The 20,589-nt window shown below is 43.0% G+C and overlaps 1 pseudogene; it reads right to left on the minus strand.

Annotated features, from left to right (window-relative positions):
• Positions 1-20,589, minus strand: part of LOC115102128 (MYND-type zinc finger-containing chromatin reader ZMYND8-like) — a 43,446-nt pseudogene that overhangs the window by 7,478 nt on the left and 15,379 nt on the right.

Here is a 20,589-nt window from a genome sequence, read left to right on the forward strand (position 1 = left end):
ACGCGATCAAACTGATTAATCATGTAACTGTAATTAACTAGGAAGACGGGGCACCAACGATATTTTTATATCTGGTCAATAGTCTTCTGATTAATGAATTATTTATTTTACCTCACGTTAGGCTCATTCCAAACATCGTAAATGGTTGGTTATCTGCACGAACGCAGTCTTCACTATGAGTCATCCATACATCAATTGTCTTAAATCATGTATTTATTAACTAACTAAACAATCACAGAAGTGCACACAAACAAACAAAGTAAATTTGGTTACAAGAAATGATAGGGGAATGTGCCCTAGTGGGCTAAACTGGCATGGCGGCTTGTTACACAAAAGGTAAGTGGGGGTCGATTGAGAAGTCACTACAGAGTTAATAATTATAACAATTGAAATGCTAATCCTTTGCACATGAACGCTCACTCATTCGGGAACAATTGCAATCAATATATATATTTACGCTCAGTGTGTTGAAAAGTGTTGAAAAGTTTGTTTCTGTTGGAGAGTTTTCGTCCTCTCTCTCTCTCTGTCGTTGTTAGGAAGCGGCGCAGGTCCTAATCCAGGCACTTGTCATCTCCCGTCTGGATTACTGCAACTCGCTGTTGGCTGGGCTCCCTGCCTGTGCCATTAAACCCCTACAACTCATCCAGAACGCCGCAGCCCGTCTGGTGTTCAACCTTCCCAAGTTCTCTCACGTCACCCCGCTCCTCCGCTCTCTCCACTGGCTTCCAGTTGAAGCTCGCATCCGCTACAAGACCATGGTGCTTGCCTACGGAGCTGTGAGAGGAACGGCACCTCAGTACCTCCAGGCTCTGATCAGGCCCTACACCCAAACAAGGGCACTGCGTTCATCCACCTCTAGCCTGCTCGCCTCCCTACCACTGAGGAAGTACAGTTCCCGCGCAGCCCAGTCAAAACTGTTCGCTGCTCTGGCCCCCCAATGGTGGAACAAACTCCCTCACGACGCCAGGACAGCGGAGTCAATCACCACCTTCCGGAGACACCTGAAACCCCACCTCTTTCAGGAATACCTAGGATAGGATAAAGTAATCCTTCTCACCCCCCCTTAAAATATTTAGATGCACTATTGTAAAGTGGCTGTTCCACTGGATGTCTTAAGGTGAATGCACCAATTTGTAAGTCGCTCTGGATAAGAGCGTCTGCTAAATGACTCAAATGTAAATGTAAATGTTAGAGGGTATAGTTCAGAGCGACATTCATTCATGTTGTTGTAGAATGGGTGTTTCGGCTGTTGTCGTACTTCGCGTTCAATGATACCGAATTCCTAGCTGCAGACTAGTATTTAATATCAAAGACTTGTTCTTATTCTGTCGGTATCGATAGTCTAAGAGTTTAACCACGTGGTATGGTTAAAAGATTCAGCAATGGTCTGCAACCTTTGTCCCTTCGTAATGGAGGAAAACATGGTCTACTGAGAACTTCTTATTCGGAATTGCAGAAAAGGGGCTGTTCCAGGATGCCTAACCCTAACTGGGGTGGTTCTCTGATTTAGTTCAACTCAAAATGGAATTGGGAGTTTCCTTCATTAAACTGTCCAACATCACATTACACAATTTTACAAACAGTATTATCCTCACTCAATCATCTTATACAACAATTAGATGTGAACCTCATATCTGAGGCTATTATATAAACAGCGTTATGGTAATGTGGCCGCACCGTCTCCCATGAGCCTCACCAAAATGTAACAAACGGACCAGTTCATAGCTGGATTCTTCACCGATCTTTTATACCTTACACGGAACATAAATGTTGTTCGGACCTCAAGTTCTGTGAGGTGGAAGAAATTCCTTTGTTCTCTATCCCTAAGTTCACTCTGTCGTTATACTGTGTGGCCATGAGGAGATCCTCTCCTCAGGAAATTATGATCTCTCTCTGACCACAGCAGTCTGGTTGTAGGAGCAGAGAGCGGGGGATGGTGCTCGATGTACCCAAAGAGGGCAAAGTCATGACACAACCCTGCAGGCGCGACACAGAATGCAGAAATAAAAATATAATTCATGCCTTACCTTTGACAAGCTTCTTTTGTTGGCAATCCAATATGTCCCATAAACATCACAAATGGTCCTTTTGTTCGATTAATTCTGTCGATATATATCCAAAATGTCAATTTATTTGGAGCGTTTGATCCGGTTCCAACTTGCGCAACGTGACTACAAAATATCTCAAAATGTACTTGTAAACTTTGCCAAAACATTTCAAATTACTTTTGTAATACAACTTGAGGTATTTTTTAACGTAAATAATCAATAAAATTTAAGACGGGATGATCTGTGTTCAATACAGGAGGAAAACAAACTGTAGCTAGCTTTCTGGTCACGCGCCTCTATCTAACAGTATCTAACTTCAAGTGACCCTCGTTCAAGATGGCCGTACTTCTTCATTACATAAAGGAATAACCTCAGCAAATTTCTAAAGACTGTTGACATCCAGTGGAAGCAATAGGAACAGCAAGAATGTCCCTTGAAATCTGGATTCCCAATGAAACCCTATTGAAAAGAGTGAACCCCCCAAAAATCTGAATGGTTTGTCCTCTGGGTTTCGCCTGCTAAATAAGTTCTGTTATACTCACAGACATGATTCAAACTGTTTTAAAGACGTCAGAGTATTTTCTATCCAATACTAATAATATGCATATCTTATCTTCTGGGGATGAGTAGGAGTTGAATTTGGGCATGCATTTCATCCGGATGTGAAAATACTGGCCTCTGTCACCAATAAGTTAATGCAGCTGGTGGCTACACCAGATACTGACTGTTACTTTTGATTTGGACCCCTCCCCCCTTTGTTCAGGGACACATTATTCCATTTCTGTTAGTCACATGTCTGTGGAACTTGTTCAGTTTAAAACCTGTTGGGGCTAGCCCTGAATACTGCCCCTTCTGGAGGAATTCGGCACCCATATAAACCATGATAAATTTTTGTCAAAAGTTGCTAATATATGCAATTAAAAATTGTTATCGAATAGGAAACACTCTAAAGCTTATAAAACCGTTTAAATATTGTCTCTAGCTAAAGCAGAACTCTCAGGGCATGCATTCTCCCAAAGTCTCTCTTGTAATGGGAAAAGTTGCCCTCACTTTGACGTCATTGTTTACACACTTCCCAAAGAGCTATAACCATGGAAACACGTTCTATGTCTTCAGCGTGAAGCCTGCTTTCGATGAGGCCTGTAACTGCGAGAATCACGTGCTCACGAGACGTTCAGCGTGACCAAACGTCCCGGTGACGCACAAAAAAAATTTCACCAATGGGAGACTGAAGATTTCTCTCTCTTTCTCCCAGGACAGACTGAACAACGTGTGCTAATCTGTTCGCCCTCACGATTGCTGTAGACCTTTATAACATGCTAAGGCTTAATTATAAACATAGTTTGATAAGTTTACTCGAAATATAATGTATACTTTCGACGTTTTGGTGCGCAGCCACTTGAAATTTGCATACATTTAGACCGAAAAGTGTCTAGTTTGAGAACGGAAAGACACAGACTTGCAAACTGAACGCTAACTTGGTGAGTATTAACCCTTCCACGTCTTCTGAAGCAAGAACAGCCATGGTAAGGGAATATTTACGTCTTCATTTTGGGTTTCTGCCGACTCCATGATAGAGGAGTCAGCATGCTAACTGAGAGCGCCGACTCTCTATTATAGCCTAGTAAACGCCAAATGTAACGTTAAAAATAATTGTAACATAGCAATTGCATTTAGAAGAAGTTTATCTTGCCATACATATGTAAAACATGCATATTTAGTCAAAGTTTATGATGTGTATTCCTTGTTTGCTGACGTTATCTGCCGGAGCTATTTATTTCTCCTGACATTGGAGTAGCATTTTTTGAACGATGCATAATTGTAAACAGATATTTATGGATATATATTGCATATTATTGAAAAAAAATGAATGTACTGTGTAACATGTTATATTACTGTCATCTGATGAAGATTTCAAAAGGTTAGTGAAATTATTTTTCTTTTAATCCTGCGTTTGTTGATTGCATATTTTTTCCTACTTGGCTAAGCTAATGAAGTATGTATGCAGTGGTGGTTGGACATAAATATGTGCTATGTTTTCGCCGTAAAACATTTTAGAAATCTGACTTGCTGGGTAGATAAATAACTTCTTTATCTTTCATTTGAGCCATTTTTCAAGCGATTCTGTGGAGGTTAAATATTTTTAGGATTATTTCTTGCGTTCCCTGCGCCACATTACAGCTCAGGGGGGGTGAGTTCCCAAAGGGGAACTAGTAGCCCTTCTCAGTTGTTGAATCTTATGTTAATGCAAATATTTACTTACATACAGTGGGGCAAAAAAGTATTTAGTCAGCCACCAATTGTGCAAGTTCTCCCACTTAAAAAGATGAGTAATTTTCATCATAGGTACACTTCAACTATGACAGACAAAATGAGAAAAAAAAATCCAGAAAATCACATTGTAGGATTTTTAATGAATTTATTATGGTGGAAAATAAGTATGTATTTGGTCACCTACAAACAAGCAAGATTACTGGCTCTCACAGAACTTCTTCTTTAAGACCTCTAGTGACTCCACATCCCGCATCCAGGAGCGTAATCATCGACTGACACTAATTAGCATAACACAACGGGCATAAATATTCATAGAAAATATTCCTATTCATGAAAATCCCAAGTGAAATATAAGACACAGCTTAGCCTTTTATTAATCACCCTGTCATCTCAGATTTTTAAAATATGCTTACCATCAAAAGCTAGACAAGCATTTGTGTAAGTTTATCGATAGCCTAGCATAGCATTTTGTCCAGCTAGCAGCAGGTAACTTGGTCACGGAAATCAGAAAAGCAATCAAATGAAATCGTTTACCTTTGATGAGCTTCGGATGTTTTCACTCACGAGACTCCCAGTTAGATCCCAAAAATATTATTTTTTATTATTCCCGTTTACTTTGGGTACGTTATTTTTCCAAAAATGAAAATATTGGCCCCTAGTCAAAAAAGGTTAAGAGGCTCCTTTGTCCTCCACTCGTTACCTGTATTAATGGCACCTGTTTGAACTTGTTATCAGTATAAAAGACACCTGTCCACAACCTCAAACAGTCACACTCCAAACTCCACTATGGCCAAGACCAAAGAGCTGTCAAAGGACACCAGAAACAAAATTGTAGACCTGCACCAGGCTGGGAAGACTGAATCTGCAATAGGTAAGCAGCTTGATTTGAAGAAATCAATTGTGGGAGCAATTATTAGGAAATGGAAGACATACAAGACCGCTGATAATCTCCATCAATCTGGGACTCCACGCAAGATCTCACCCCGCGGGGTCAAAATGATCACAAGAACGGTGAGCAAAAATCCCAGAACCACACGGGGGGACCTAGTGAATGACCTGCAGAGAGCTGGGACCAAAGTAACAAAGCCTACCATCAGTAACACACTACGCCGCCAGGGACTCAAATCCTGCAGTGCCAGACGTGTCCCCCTGCTTAAGCCAGTACATGTCCAGGCCCGTCTGAAGTTTGCTAGAGAGCATTTGGATGATCCAGAAGAAGATTGGGAGAATGTCATATGGTCAGATGAAACCAAAATATAACTTTTTGGTAAAAACTCAACTCATCGTGTTTGGAGGACAAAGAATGCTGAGTTGCATCCAAAGAACACCATACCTACTGTGAAGCATGGGGGTGGAAACATCATGCTTTGGGGCTGTTTTTCTGCAAAGGGACCAGGACGACTGATCCGTGTAAAGGAAGGAATGAATGGGGCCATGTATCGTGAGATTTTGAGTGAAAACCTCCTTCCATCAGCAAGGGCATTGAAGATGAAACGTGGCTGGGTCTTTCAGCATGACAATGATCCCAAACACACCGCCTGGGCAACGAAGGAGTGGCTTCGTAAGAAGCATTTCAAGGCCCTGGAGTGGCCTAGCCAGTCTCCAGATCTCAACCCCATAGAAAATCTTTGGAGGGAGTTGAAAGTCCGTGTTGCCCAGCAACAGCCCCAAAACATCACTGCTCTAGAGGAGATCTGCATGGAGGAATGGGCCAAAATACCAGCAAAATTGTGTGAAAACCTTGTGAAGACTTACAGAAAACGTTTGACCTCTGTCATTGCCAATAAAGGGTATATAACAAAGTATTGAGATAAACTTTTGTTATTGACCAAATACTTATTTTCCACCATAATTTGCAAATAAATTCATAAAAAATCCTACAATGTGATTTTCTGGATTTTTTTTCTCATTTTGTCTGTCATAGTTGAACTGTACCTATGATGAAAATTACAGGCCTCTCTCATCTTTTTAAGTGGGAGAACTTGCACAATTGGTGGCTGACTAAATACTGTATGTTAAGTTTGCTGAAAATAAACGCAGTTGACAGTGAGAGGACGTTTCTTTTTTTGCTGAGTTTAGTATTCATTTAGTTATCATGTTTGAGCAAAATAACACTGCATTATCCATGTAAAAATGCATAGAATTGCAGGAAACTAGCTTGAAAACTGCAACATTTCTTCTCAGCTTCATGCCAGCATATGTAGAACTGCAGGAAATTAGCTTTAAAACTGCAAAAAGAAATCTCAGCTCTTTGAAGAGATTTGTAAATGCCCATCAACTAAGCCCCTTTATAATCAAGAAGAAACCCTGGAGTGGGGTTTTTCAGAAATGTTGGCGCATAGGACATTTTTGGTGCAAATGACATCTTTTGTGTGTGTAATAACTAAATTATTATTTTACCTGACTGTGTGCAGGACTTCATGTGTTCTGGCCAGTGGGCTTGCTGGCAGGGGTAGTCACAGTAGCTGGTGTTCCAGCAGCAGTAGAAGATGGCCTCCTTCCTGCAGTTCGCACACCACTGCTTCTTCTTGGTCTCATCCACTGCCTGCAGTTTCTCCACCTCCATCTGCTTCTTCACCTCCGCCACCAGACGCTCCCTCTCCTGCTCCAGACTCTGCCTCATCTCTGCCATAGTCAGCTCTACAGGACATGACAGGACACATTTAGAAAATCTATGTAAAATTCACTTGATATCAAATATAATGAATGAATATGAATGTAACACATGGATAAAAATGTGTACTATGCATGTGTTTTATAAACTTCCTACAACACATACATTGAATGAGTATATTAGAAACACAGCTATAATCCACACACTTGCATTATTAAAATGTTAGAAACACATAGATAAGATAACACATTAGTCAATCTCATACACACATGAATTTGCTGACAAAGACAAACATACATGTACAAAACATTAGGAATGGTTAGAGCCTTGGGCCAGTAAGCGGAAGGTTCCTGAATCGAATCCCCAAGCTGACAAGGTAAAAATCTGTCGTTCTGCCCCTGAGAAAGGCAGTTAACCCACTGTTCCCCGGGCGCCAAAGACGTGGATGTCGATTATGGCAGCCCCCCGCACCTCTATGATTCAGAGGTGTTGGGTTAAATGCAGAAGACACATTTCAGTTGGACAACTGACTAGGGATCCCTCTTTCCATGACATAGACTGACCAGGTGAATTTAGGTATGATCCCTTATTGATGTCACTTATTAAATCCACTTCAAATCAGTATAGATGAAGGGGAGGATTTTTAAGCATTGAGATAATTGAGACATGGATTGTCTATGTGTGCCATTCAGAGGGTGAATGGGCAAGACAAAATATTTAAGTGCCTTTGAATGGGGTATGGTGGTAGGTGCCAGGCGCACCAGTTTGTGTAAAGAACTGCAACGCTGCTGGGTCTTTCACGTTCAACAGTTTCCTGTATGTATCAAGAATGGTCCACCACACAAAGGCCATCAGCTAACTTGCAATGGCGTCAACATGTGCCAGCATCTTTGTGGAACGCTTTAGACATCTTGTAGAGTCCAAGCCCTGACGAATTGAGACTGTTCTGGTGGCAAAGGGGCTGTACAACTCAATATTAGGAAGGTGTTCTTATTATTTTGTACACTCACATTGATACCAACCTAAAAGATGATTATATTTTTAAGGAAAGGGCAAGTATAACAAACCAAGATTGTGTTTCATCTCCGACAGCTCTTGCTGATGTAGCCACTGAAGCTTCTCTATCTCTATCCTCAGCCGCCGGATCTGGGCAAAAATATTCAACAGTTATCACAATGCAGTGAGACAGGAGAGAAGTTTACTTATGTTACAGACTCAACCAAAAGTCTCTTCAGCAGCACTCACCTCTGCGATTGTGTTTCCTGAAGTGCTTTTGGAAAGGTCGTTGTAGATTTCTGTCATCGTCCCTTTAATCGTGTCCATCATCTGAAGAGATCAGGTGAGATTATAACAATTCACAGATTGATCACAGTCAGGGTAACTTTCCATATCAATATAACACAAATATAATCTGTGAATCAATAAACTTTCCCCTGTAAAGTTTCCATCTATTTATTCTGTTTAGACATATAGCATCAGGCTAACTCACTTTGCTGGTGTACTTTGCGATGTCAGCTGCCACATCTGCTGAAGCTGTGGGGATCTGTAAGTCTCCTGCCAGGTAAGAGGAGGAAGAGGTGGAGGAGGCACCAGAGGTGACCAAGGTAACTGATGAGGTTGAGGTCTGGGGACCATCTTTAGGCTGCACGGCTGCAAACCACAGAAGAAAAGAGGAATGAGGAATGAAAGAAAACTACAATTCAGCTCATATGAACTAATATAAGATAATTGTGTATGCGTTTACAGAGTTTGGGGAGTTGTGTTTAGTGGACTGGGTTTCTATGTACCTTTTGCTGCCTGTCTGGTCTGGTAACGTGTACTGGAGGATGCCTGCAACTGCTGCTGTGACTGGACCTGCTGTGGGCTGCGTGTCTGTGCCTGCGTCGGAGCCTGGACAGGAACCTGTGTCTGGTTTGGCCCAGCCGGCTGCTCCTCCTGCTGCATGGGCCACTTCTGGGAGGACGTCTGGAACTTGTTGGCGGGGTTCCACACCACTGCCCTCTGCACTGCCTGAGCTGTCTCTTTGGGCAGCAGGGGGCGCTGTTTCTTCGCTGCCGACTGGGCTGAGGCAGCTGTGGAGGAGAGGGTGGTAGCTGGGGTGGGAGCTGCAGGGGGGGTGGTGAAGGCCGTGTTGGGCTGGCTAGAGGACAGGTTGAGTGTGGGGTTGATGAGGGGCTGACTGGGGTCTTTGGGGTTGGACAAGGTGGCAGAGGCTAGAGGGGGGGTCAATACGGTGGGGAATTTACCTGGTCAGAGAGAAAAAAAACATTGATTAAATAAAGACAGACAAACTGTATTTTCCTCCCATCTGATGAGCCTTTAAGCCTCAGTCTCTCAAAAAATTATCATACAAAGCAACTAGAGTACACAAAACAAAATAAACAAGACTTGAAATGAGCCCTCACCTTCCAGCTTGGTGCCAGGGGGCTCCTTCGTGGGCTTAGCGGCTACAGCCCCTGGCTCCCTCCTGGCTCTCTTACGGTCTCTGCCCCCCTGCTCATCCCCCAGGTCAATCACCAGCTCCTCTCTGAGTCGGAGTCCTGGTCTGGGCCAGCAAGGGCCCGGGGTGCGCCTGCCCTACCCACCTCTAGGGCCTTGGGCCTGTCTGTGGGGGGCTGAGTCTGGGGAGTCATGGGCTTCTCCCGGGAATCTCTCTCTGGACCATTGCTGCCATGTCTGTCTTTGAGCAGGGCTTCAGAGTTTTTTTTATCCCTGGTCCCTGTGACTGCCCCCTTGTCCTCTACCGGTGTGCTTGCCTTGGGCCTCTTTCTAGACTCCCTCTCTGCTTTGTCCTTGTTGTCATGGGCGGCGCTCTTCAGTCTGTGATCCTCGTCGCTAAGGTACTCGCTGTTGCTGGAGTCTGACTTTTCAGAATCCTCAGAGTCACTGTGTTCCACACCCTTATATACATCCTCAGAGATCTCATCAATGCCTGCACAGGGATAAAGAAACCACATATAAATCATAGAATTAATACATGATGAACATGAGCGTATCATTTATAGGTCTTCAAATTTGTTCCTCTAGACTAGGGATGGGCAACTCCAGTCCTCTGGGACCTGATTGGTGTCACACTTTTGCCCCAGCCCCAGCTAACACATCTGACTCCAATAATGAGCTTAGAATGCAATTAGTTTAAATCAGCTGTGTTTGCTAGGGATGGGGAAAAGGGTGACACCACTCCGGCCCCGTGGACTAGAGTTGCCAATCCCTGCTCTAGACACAATTCATGGATGGTGTGTGAAAGTATGTGTGTACCTAGTTGGGCCTTGCAGCTCTCGATGGTCTTGTCCAGGCTCCTCATGGGTCTCTTGGGGGTGGTGAGGAGGAGTGATGACCCCTGTTGTTGTTGTTGATGCTGTACTGTCTCACTGAGCTCCTTCAGGTCCATCTCAGCCTTCACACGATCTGTGACAAACAACACTATAGGTTTCATAAACATTTTGACAGATGGAAATTCATGACTTCTCCATTACTTTTAACCAAATTTCCATGACCAACAATTTGTGGCGTCTCTATGTACAAAAGAAGTAAGCATAAATGTAGTACCGACACTGGGAAGCTGCTCTCTGATCCCATGTACCATTTCCTGTTGTTGTGCAAGGCACTTAACCCACCCCACCAAGTAGAATACCTATTAGGCAACTGAATAATACACATGGGGTCAATCCAAGGTGTTGGGTTAAATGCTGAAGACAGATTTTCGGTTGAATGCATTAAGTTGTGCAACTGACTAGGTATCCCCCTTTCCCTCAGTCTGGAGAGGTACTGGATCATACACATAAATGTTCATTTATCAAGGCCCGGTTGAGCAGCTCATTTCTAAAATGTGTTTTGTTAGAGGGGGACTGGAACAAAAGCTTGCACACCCAGTAGTTCTCCTGGATGATGGTTGACCACCCTTGATGTAAAACATTGCAACCAAATATGTTTTATACCTTTATACAATAATGTGCTCCTTCAATATACCAAAGATCAAATGGCTAACTGTATGGTCGGTTACTAATATTTTTATTCAGCTGAAACAAGCCCACAAATTTTCTTCAGGAAATTCACCTTTTCTAGTTTAGTCATGTTTCTCTTAGCTACCTTAGAAGTGTTTACTTTGCAGGCTGATTAGTATCTATTGACTTGCAATGTCTCATACATCGAATGCCCAAATCAACTGGAAGTATCTACAAAACCAGTTCATAAAACTACTGATCACAATTCACACTTTATTATTTTGATTAACATGACTCGATTCATCGAGATTAAAAAGAATCCCAACTAATACAATGACAAAGTTAATTGTTAGTTTCGTCAAAAATAATAATTTAAATGAATAATCTGTATGACACTTTTTATGGCCTTATTCGCAAGTGTAGGTGGAACGTTTTCTGGGACATGACTAATAACAACTAAACAGTTATCGCTCTAGTTAACTGGCCAGGCTACAATATATGTTTTGAATTGGCTACCCAATTAGTCTGTTCTCTATCATATTTTATAGGCTAGGCCTACTACTGCTGCAATCATAGAGGGAATGTAATGTCCGGCTGTCTCTCTCCTTGAGCAAGGCACACTCACACACATGCAGGTGACGCTTGCGCACACACGCATATGCACTGAAGTGTCATATTCCGATCCTGTCTGCTATGTTTATTTTATGTAAAATATTTTAAAAATGTGCCTAAATTATTTACATTAACAGAAATTATTTAATTAATTTCCATGACACTAAAACTCAACCAAAACATAACCCCTAACCCAGGGGTGGGAAAACATTTAGGCTCAAGGGCCACATCTGGATTCTTTTTTTAAATGTCAAAATCAATTTGCGGGCCAGATAATGGGCAGTAATTTGAAAACATATAATAATTTGTACATACTATATAGTTTTAGACGTTCAGGTGCGGAGTGTGTTTTTATTTTAATTTTATTTTTTTACTCCAAATAATAATTTACTAATTATAACCCACAATAAAATGCAAAAAATCTATACTCAAACCTCCCGCCGGCCCGTAGTTTACCAAACCCTGCCCTAACCAAACAGACAGCACAAGACAAGGTGCTACATAAGGGGGTGGGGTTAGATGGGACTCACCCAGGTTGAGATTGAGGATGCTGCCTGTGCCTGGGGCCCTCTCCTGTTTGGGCACCTGACCAGGGGAGAAGGGCTTGGGGCTGCCCGTCATGCTGCCTGCATGGCCCATCTTCACTGAGGCAGGGGATGCTGAGGCAATAACGCATAACACTTTAACCTCCACAAATGGTTTGAGTCTTGATCCTAACCTGCGTTTTGAATGCGACTATACGGTGTTAGTTAGTTATATGATGCGTTATATAGTTATATGAACAGGGCTCCGGGCAGCCGAGCGGAAATGGAGGAAAACTCGCCTCCCTGCGGACCTGGCATCCTTTCACTCCCTCCTCTCTACATTTTCCTCTTCTGTCTCTGCTGCTAAAGCCACTTTCTACCACTCTAAATTCCAAGCATCTGCCTCTAACCCTAGGAAGCTCTTTGCCACCTTCTCCTCCCTCCTGAATCCTCCCCCCCCCCCCCCCTCCCTCTCTGCAGATGACTTCGTCAACCATTTTGAAAAGAAGGTCGACGACATCCGATCCTCGTTTGCTAAGTCAAACGACACCGCTGGTTCTGCTCACACTGCCCTACCCTGTGCTCTGACCTCTTTCTCCCCTCTCTCTCCAGATGAAATCTCGCGTCTTGTGACGGCCGGCCGCTCAACAACCTGCCCGCTTGACCCTATCCCCTCCTCTCTTCTCCAGACCATTTCCGGAGACCTTCTCCCTTACCTCACCTCGCTCATCAACTCATCCCTGACCGCTGGCTACGTCCCTTCCGTCTTCAAGAGAGCGAGAGTTGCACCCCTTCTGAAAAAACCTACACTCGATCCCTCCGATGTCAACAACTACAGACCAGTATCCCTTCTTTCTTTTCTCTCCAAAACTCTTGAACATGCCGTCCTTGGCCAGCTCTCCCGCTATCTCTCTCAGAATGACCTTCTTGATCCAAATCAGTCAGGTTTCAAGACTAGTCATTCAACTGAGACTGCTCTTCTCTGTATCACGGAGGCGCTCCGCACCGCTAAAGCTAACTCTCTCTCCTCTGCTCTCATCCTTCTAGACCTATCGGCTGCCTTCGATACTGTGAACCATCAGATCCTCCTCTCCACCCTCTCCGAGTTGGGCATCTCCGGCACGGCCCACGCTTGGATTGCGTCCTACCTGACAGGTCGCTCCTACCAGGTGGAGAGGCGAGAATCTGTCTCCTCACCACGCGCTCTCACCACTGGCGTCCCCCAGGGCTCTGTTCTAGGCCCTCTCCTATTCTCGCTATACACCAAGTCACTTGGCTCTGTCATAACCTCACATGGTCTCTCCTATCATTGCTATGCAGACGACACACAATTAATCTTCTCCTTTCCCCCTTCTGATGACCAGGTGGCGAATCGCATCTCTGCATGTCTGGCAGACATATCAGTGTGGATGACGGATCACCACCTCAAGCTGAACCTCGGCAAGACTGAGCTGCTCTTCCTCCCGGGGAAGGACTGCCCGTTCCATGATCTCGCCATCACGGTTGACAACTCCATTGTGTCCTCCTCCCAGAGAGCTAAGAACCTTGGCGTGATCCTGGACAACACCCTGTCGTTCTCAACTAACATCAAGGCGGTGGCCCGTTCCTGTAGGTTCATGCTCTACAACATCCGCAGAGTACGACCCTGCCTCACACAGGAAGCGGCGCAGGTCCTAATCCAGGCACTTGTCATCTCCCGTCTGGATTACTGCAACTCGCTGTTGGCTGGGCTCCCTGCCTGTGCCATTAAACCCCTACAACTCATCCAGAACGCCGCAGCCCGTCTGGTGTTCAACCTTCCCAAGTTCTCTCACGTCACCCCGCTCCTCCGCTCCCTCCACTGGCTTCCAGTTGAAGCTCGCATCCGCTACAAGACCATGGTGCTTGCCTACGGAGCTGTGAGAGGAACGGCACCTCAGTACCTCCAGGCTCTGATCAGGCCCTACACCCAAACAAGGGCACTGCGTTCATCCACCTCTGGCCTGCTCGCCTCCCTACCACTGAGGAAGTACAGTTCCCGCTCAGCCCAGTCAAAACTGTTCGCTGCTCTGGCCCCCCAATGGTGGAACAAACTCCCTCACGACGCCAGGACAGCGGAGTCAATCACCACCTTCCGGAGACACCTGAAACCCCACCTCTTTAAGGAATACCTAGGATAGGATAAAGTAATCCTTCTCACCCCCCTTAAAAGATTTAGATGCACTATTGTAAAGTGGCTGTTCCACTAGATGTCATAAGGTGAACGCACCAATTTGTAAGTCGCTCTGGATAAGAGCGTCTGCTAAATGACTTAAATGTAAATGTAAAATATGATTCAGGAGCATGTTAATTACCGGTATAGTCCATAGAATCCTCCCCAGCGCTGTAGTGGAATGGGGGGTTCCTAGGCCCTCTCTCCATCCCATCCTGCTCCACGTCAGAACCTGTGTGTACAGACGAGTTGGTGCTCATGGGAGAGCGAGGCATGTCCGTGAGAGAGATCCTCCGCCCCATCCCGCTCGACAGAGAGCTCTTGCCCAAGAGCATCTTGGGAGATGCGGTCATGTCGAAGTTGAAGCGCATCTTGTCAGGTTTCTCCGTCTTCACGGTCCCTGCGTCGGGGTTGGCTGGGTCCAGCAGCATCTGAAGCTGGTTGTTGGGCGTGTAGGGGGTGCGGAAGGGGGCGTAGTTGAACACCCCAAACTTCTTGCGGATGTTCTCCACATAGACCTCCATCTCCTGCATGGCGCTGTTGAAGATGCTCTTGGTCTTCTTCACAGAGAAGGGAATCTCCTTGGAAATGAGGTAGCAATTGTTAATGGGAACCCACGCCCTGCAGAGAAAAAACACAGGGAGACAAGTTAGGAGTAGGATAAGCAGAGAGACCTATGATTACCTTCAGAGGAGTCCAATACCATACGAATGCCAACAGTACTTCAGTAATTACTATGAAAAGTCCCTTCCATCCGCCACTTTCATTAAATAGCAAGGCTCACCGGTCATGCTGTCCGAAGAAGCGTGCGTCCACCTGTCCATCCTTCTCCCGTAGTGCTTTGGCTGGCCAGAAGGGGAAGCCCTTCAACTTTGCCCATACCAGGGGGTGTGGGTGACCCTGAGAGGGGGGACAGACCGGGGGTCACGGTTAGATAAAACAACATAAACACAATCAGAGGAATACGATTCGCAAAGACTTTACCTGTGTTGTAAAGAGTATTTTTGAGATTTGAAACATTACATTTAGGCAAATCTACATTTGTCTTCAGGACAAACCGAATTGTGACCTTAAGTCACAGGACAAACATTTACATTTATATCCATAAAATGTCCTTTGCAAAAGAAGATGAGGAAACATTTGTCTTACACATGGCTCGCAAAACCAGTTGTCCCTCTTTTGGCACGAGGACAGGTAGCACTCCGGACAGACCTCAATTTCATTCACCTGAAAAAAACAGCATTTTCCACATTACTGAAATACATTTAGAAAGGAGAAAACAAAACACACAACTGAATGGCATTTCAGTCATCATGTAAAAATTATACTCACTTCATGTTCACAGATCTTCACAACAACCTTTGCTGTTGCTGTTAGTTTGTGATTTCCTGGAACAAACATGTTTGTAAGAGCCAAGTTTTATTTCCAAAGCATGTTGCAAGCAGTATAGTGAGGAAACTGTCTTAAACATGTGTTTTTGACCTACCTCCATTGTAGATGATGCAGTTGTGTAAGATCCATTTCATGTCAGCCAAAAAGGATTCTGTGCAGCCATACATTTTCTTTTTCATATTCTACCAATATAGCAGAGAAAAATATGATTTGATTACACCAGAGCCATGTATTTAGAGAGTTGGGCCCATTGAACTAGGATTTAGAATAATTTAATAGGATCTCAATGGTTGGGCCATTAAAAGTGGCGATCAGCAATTGCTACATCCATTTTTGGACTTAATACTATTATGTACCTATTGATTCGTGAAGAACATCATTTATAAATGGATCATGAGCTAAGTTCAACTGTCGTTCCCCATCAGAACCCAAAATATAAGCTTGTTTACTCCAATGTTTGTAAACAAAGTAAATGTAAACAAACACTGTATAGCCAAAAAACATGGTTAAAACTATAATTTTGATATCATGGATGGTCAGTCCTTGTAGCCATAGCTCTGTCTTTGAATTTGAGAGTGGTTACATTTCTCCAGCCCCATCCCCCCCTGCTTTTTACCGAAACAATGGTGGTGAGTACGCTTTATTGTTTTAACTGCTGATTGACGCTTTAATGTTTCTGCATAATGATGCATTTACATGACAAAATTCTATGGAAGCTATGTTAGCGCCCCATTAACATTACATGGGGAATATTTAAACAACGCTATGTTTAAAAAAAAAATCTACAATTTGGCCCAACTCTTATTGCCTTTTTTCCTCACCCATCTATACACAATACCTCATAATGACAAAGTGAAAACATGGTTTTAGACATTTTTAAGATTCTTCAAACTCTTGTCAAAGTTGGTTGTTGATCATTTCTAAACAACAATTTAAGTCTTGCCATAGATTTTCAAGCCGATTTAAGTTTAAAAAAAATGCTATCTGAGCAGCTAACCGATCGCTGCAGCTGTACATAGTCCATCGGTAAATAGCCCACCCAATTTACCTACCTCATCCCCATACTGTTTTTATTTATTTACTTTTCTGCTCTTTTGCACACCAGTATCGCTACCTGCACATGACCATCTGATCATTTATCACTCCAGTGTTAATCTGCAAAATTGTAGTTATTCGCCTACCTCCTCATGCCTTTTGCACACAATGTATATAGACTATTTTGATTTGTTTTCTGTGTTATTGACTTGTTTATTGTTTACTCCATGTGTTGTTGTCTGTTCACACTGCTATGCTTTATCTTGGCCAGGTCGCAGTTGTAAAAATGAGAACTTGTTCTCAACTAGCCTACCTGGTTAAATAAAGGTGAAATAAATCAAATAAATAACTAGGCCAATCAGGAACATTCAATGTTGTCTTTCTAAGCGACTCCAGTGTATATTTGGCCTTGTGTTAGAAACACTTTGGGCTTATTTTGACAGATTTTGGCAAGAGTGAAACCTCTCGGTTCGTCTCTTTCTCCCAAGCCACTCCCCCTACCATAACAACAAAGATGAGAGATCACTTCTACCTCTCTGACAAAACGGTTTTAACTCGCCATTTGCATTTGAGGTTCGATCCAACAGAATCGGTCATATGGACACAAACATATTGAGACATTATTTTACTGTAATAGAGAAGTTAATCTTTTGAACCATATCCTGTTTGTTTCAACTCCTCAAATTTCAAGCAAGAGCCAACACTACTAAAACAGATGTACCAATGAACATTCATTCTAGAAAATGTATGCTCAGTTTGTCTCGCCCACATTATGGTACCACGTATCGCTAGCAGCATTTTTGTCAAATATTGTTATACTAGCTATTTGGATGACTGTTTTATAAATCTGCAATAAGCATAAAACAATTATATAAGGAATTGGCAACTCATTCTGAGAAATAAGGTAAGCCACTTGATTTCAACATCTGAACAAAGTGGACAGACTAGCATGCTGTTCAAACAGTTGGAGATGGACAGAAGGGTGTGTTCATAACAATTCAACTATTTTGCCTTGTTAGCTGAATTCAGAGCTTGTGAAATTATATCTTTGATCCAAGTTGGCTAAACTTAAAATATAAATATTAGCTGACTTCTCACTAGCACATGGGCTTGTGCTTGAGAGATTATTTATGAGATTGGTGTTAATTGACTATAATACCTGCTACATTGTTAGTGAATGTACATTACGCATGGTTCTGGTTAAATGTAACAAAAAGTACATTTTATAGACACACCTGAAAGCCAGATCAGTGATCATAAGAAAAACAGTAGGTACAACTATTTTGATAAAGTAATTAAACTATTAGTGAGTCTTAGACATTAATTGTTAGATATTACTGCACTGATTTGATTTATAGTTGTGGAAGGCAGATATTCAGTCTAGGTATAATTTCACAAGCTCTGAATTCATTAGCTTATTTTTGACTGTTTTAAATGCAATGTATTTTACCTTTAATTCTACAACAAAGTTTATTTAGAGAAAATATTTTTTAAATGTAAATATAGTTTTTTTTTTAAAGATACGTTTCAGGCCATATCGCCCAGCCATACTGTAACCGTTTTAAAATCACCATTGGTCTCATGGTGAAATCTCTGAGCAGTTTCCTTCCTCTCCAGCAACTGAGTTAGGAAGGACTCTGGTATCTTTGTAGTGACTGGGTGTATTGATATGCCATCCAAAGTGTAATTAATAACTTCACCATGCTCAAAGAGATATTCAATCTGCTTTATTTTTACCCATCTACCAAATCGGTGGTGCCCTTCCTTGCAAGGCATTGGAAAACCTCCCTGGTCTTTGTGGTTGAATCTGTGAATCTGATAGTCATTAAAATATCTTGTTAAAAACTGTTATTGCACACGGAGTAAGTCCATGCAACTTGTTTACAATTTTTACTCCTGAACAGATCCTGAACAAAAACATAAATGCAACATGTAAAGTGTTGGTCCCATGTTTCATGAGCTGAACTAAAAGATCCCAGAACTTTTCAATATGCACAAAACAATATGCTTATTTCTCTCAAATTTTGTGCACAAATTTGTTTACATCCCCGTTAGTGAGCATTTCTACTTTGTCAAGCTAATCCATCCACCTGACAGGTGTGGCATATAAAAAAGATCATTAAACAGCATGATCATTACACAGGTGCACCCTGTGCTGGGGGATAATAAAAGTCCACTCTAAAATGTGCAGCCTTGTCAAACACAATGCCACAGATGTCTCAGGTTTTGAGGGAGTGTGCAATTGGCATGCTGACTGCAGGAATGTCCACAAGGGCTGTTGGCAGATAATTCTGTTAATATCTCTACCATAAGCCACCTCCAATGTTGTTTTAGAGAATTTGGCAGTACGTCCAACCAGCCTCACAACCGCAAACCACGTGTAACCACACCAGCCCAGGACCTCCACATCAGGCTTATTCACCTACGGGATGGTCTGAGACAAGCCACCTGGACAGTTGATGAAACTGTAGGTTTGCACAACCAAAGAATTTCTACACAAACTGTCAGAAATCGTCTCAGGGAAGCTCATCTGCTTGTCGTCGTCACCAGGGTCTTGACCTGACTGCAGTTTGACGTAGTAACAAACTTCAGTGGGCAAAAGCTCACATTCGATGGCCACTGGCACGCTGAAAAAGTGTGCTCTTCATGGAAGAATTCAGGTTTCAACTGTACCGGGCAGATGGCAGACAGCGAGTGCCCCATGGTGCCGGTGGGGTTATGGTATGGGCAAGCATAAGCTACGGACAATGAACATAATTGCATTTTATAGATGGCAATTTGAATGTACCAAGATGCTGTGACGAGATCCTGAGGCCCACTGTCATGCTATTCATCCACCGTCCCATGTCACAAGGATCTGGAAGCTGAATTCCTGGAAGCTGAAAATGTCCCATGGCCTGCATACTCACCAGACATGTCATCCATTGAGCATGCTTGGGATGCTCTGGATCGACAGCGTGTTCCAGTTCCCGCCAATATCCAGCAACTTCACACAGCCATTCCACAGGCCACAATCAACAGCCAGATCAATTATATGCACTGCATGAGGCAAATGGTGGTTACACCAGATACGGACTGGTTTTCTGATCAACCCTCCTACCTATTCTTTTTTTTTAGGTATCTGTGACCAACGTATGCATATCTGTATTCCCAGTCATGTGAAACCCATAGATTTGGGCCTAACTTAATTATTTCAATTGATTGATATGAACTGAAATGGTTGCGTTTATATTTTTGTTCAGTGTATTTAGGCTTGCCATAACAAATGGGTGGAATACTTACTCAAAACATATTAGCTTTCATTTTTTATTAATTAGTAAACATTTCTTAAAACATAATTCCACTTTGACATTATGGGTTATTTTGGGTAGGCCAGTGACAAAATCTAAACGTAATCAATTTAAAATTCAGACAACACAACAAAATGTGGAAAAAATGAAGGCTTGTGAATACTTTCTGAAGGCACTATATTATCTGTAGACCACGATTTATAGACTCAAAAAGCTCATCATTGCCTTGCTATTAGAGGGCTCCAAGTCGGGAATTGATAAACGTCTGCTAAATGACTGAAATGTGAATGTAATGGTACCTTCTCTAGTGTTGCGAGGTCCATTGGGTGGTATATGTACTCAGCATAGTCAGGGTGCTGCTCCAGAGCCACAGGCTTCCAGAAGGGCTCAGTCTGCCCACAGAAGAAATAAGTATTAGTTCAACTCTCATAAACAACAGAAGCGATAGACCCATCTCTAGCCCACAGTGGGCACCTAGAGGGCATGAGAGAGACTTTCACTAACTTACCCCCGGCTGTTTCATCTTCTGGAGGGCAAACTTCAGCAGGTAGGACAGCTGGTCTATCGTTAGCATAGTCATGGCCTTGCTCTGTGTCTCTATGCACTCTGCTACTGTGATTTTCTAGAAAAATGACAAAGTCAGGACAATGTACCATTGACAAATA

Source organism: Oncorhynchus nerka, linkage group LG20 (assembly GCF_034236695.1).
Source record: "Oncorhynchus nerka isolate Pitt River linkage group LG20, Oner_Uvic_2.0, whole genome shotgun sequence".
Classification (NCBI taxonomy): domain Eukaryota; kingdom Metazoa; phylum Chordata; class Actinopteri; order Salmoniformes; family Salmonidae; genus Oncorhynchus; species Oncorhynchus nerka.